Here is a 2,244-nt window from a genome sequence, read left to right as displayed (position 1 = left end):
GCCATCTTAACTTGGGCAGGTGGCTAGAGGCAAGGCAACTCACTAAGTCACTGACCCCCAGACTGAGATTCCACTGGACTGATTCCACTGCTCCATGGGGGCAGCTGCCAACAGCAGAGCCTCCAACAAGTAGAAGAAGACTATGAGTCCTGGGCAGCAGTGAGAAGTGGCTGCCATAAGGGGAGGCAAGCTCTGGGAACAAAGAGGAGAACACGGACAGAGGAATATGGCCAAGACTTGGCCTCCAACATTTATATTGCTAGCCTACTTGAGCAGCGCTTGTGGGCCAGATTTGACCTGAGGGATATAGTTCACTGACCCCTGAAATATACCAATGCTTCACATTAGAGTGCCCCAAAGCAGATGTACATACATATGGGAACTTGGTATATAACAGAAGTAGCATTATAAATTAGCTGGGGAAATAATGGAGCATTCAATAAATGGTGCTGGGACAATTTGTTATCTGCAAAAGTAAAGGGAAATAAAAATTGATCCCTACCTTATATCCTACACAAAAATAAATTCCAGATGAACTAAAGACTTAAATGTGAAAAACAAATTTTCAAAAAATCTAGGATTACAAAAGGGAGAATATCTTAATGACATAAAGGTATAAAATAAGTTATTAAACAGGGCACAATAAGCACAAACAAGAAAGAGTATCAACAACTTGGACTACATTAAATAGAAAACTTCTATATGATAAGACATCTTTAAAAAGTAAAAAGATAATCTACAGACAGAAAGAAGATATTTTCAATGTATAAAATCAATAACAGATTAATATACACTATATATTTTTAACTTCTACAAATCCATAAGAAAAAACAACAAACAGCCCAAATGAAAAGAATTAGACATGGAATGAATAGGCAGTTCCCAGAAGAGGACATCCCAATGGTTAATATAGGAAATATAAACAAGGATATACAAAGATGTTAATCAGAATAAGCCGGACTTATGCTACAATAACGAATCATCCCCAAATCTCAGTGGCTTAACACATAAACATTTCTTATCCATAAAAAGTCAACTATAAATCAGGCACCTCTCCAAGACAGTAGTTCTCCACGAGGTGACTCAGGAATTAAGGCTGCTATGATCATGTGGCTCCATTTTCTCCATAGCCAACTTCCATGCCCCTGATCCAAGGGCAGGGTGGTGGAGGAATGATGGAAGGGAAGGATAGGACAGCATAGCATAGCATAGCGTAGCGTAGCGTAGCATAGCATAGCATAGACTGCCTCAACCAGGAGGTGACCCACATCACTTCTGCTCACAATTTTATGGGCCAGAACTAGTCATATGGCCCTGCAAGGGGACTGGAAAGTAGAGTTTTCTGTTGTTTAGGAAGGAGAATATGAAACAGAATTTGGTAAATGCATAGCATTTTTGTCTCTGCTATAAATGATCATTACAGTTTCTAAGACAAAAACAATATAGTTTGTAATGTAAAAAATTGAGAACGATATACCTATCCATCAAAGTGTTAAATAAAGTAGCAAGTGTATTCATTAGAATACTACAGGGAAAATGAATTAACTAGATCCATATGTCTAATATGGGTAAATCTCAAAAATAAAATGTTGAGAAAACACAAAACCATAGATAGGAGGGATAAGCACCAACCTCTAGGTAATGGCTACCTCTGAAATGGAAAGGAGGGAGGGGAATGGCATAGGGAGAGGAGGGGGGTGATGAATCTTCAGAGGTATGATGTGACATTTTGTTTCTTTTTAAAATGATATGTAGAGTAAAATGGTGGTTATCAGAGGCTGGAAGGTGGGGGGAATGGGGCAACACTGGTCAAAGGGTAGAAAGCTGCCATTAGACAGGAGGGATAAATAGTAGGTATTTAAGTTAATGGATAGCTAATTCATTTGATTCGATCATTCCACACTGTATATCATATATATCATAACATCATATATCATAACATCACTGTATATGCCATAATTATATGTGATTATAAGATGTTTACAAATAGGAAATAAATAAGTAATAAAAATGATCTGTAAAGGCAAATTTATAGAGAAAGGAAATTGATTAGTGGTTGCCTGGGGCTGAGTGTGAAAATTGGGGAGTGACTATAAATAGACACGAGAGATTTTAGGAAGGTGATGAACGTCTTCAAATATTGGATCGTGGTGATGGTTGCACAGCTCTGTAAATCACTGAACTGTATACACTTTAAAAAGTGAATTTTATGGTATTTAAACTGTACCTAAGTAAAGCTATTTT

This window comes from Piliocolobus tephrosceles, chromosome 12, assembly GCF_002776525.5.
Source record: "Piliocolobus tephrosceles isolate RC106 chromosome 12, ASM277652v3, whole genome shotgun sequence".
Classification (NCBI taxonomy): domain Eukaryota; kingdom Metazoa; phylum Chordata; class Mammalia; order Primates; family Cercopithecidae; genus Piliocolobus; species Piliocolobus tephrosceles.
This window is presented reverse-complemented; position numbering follows the sequence as displayed.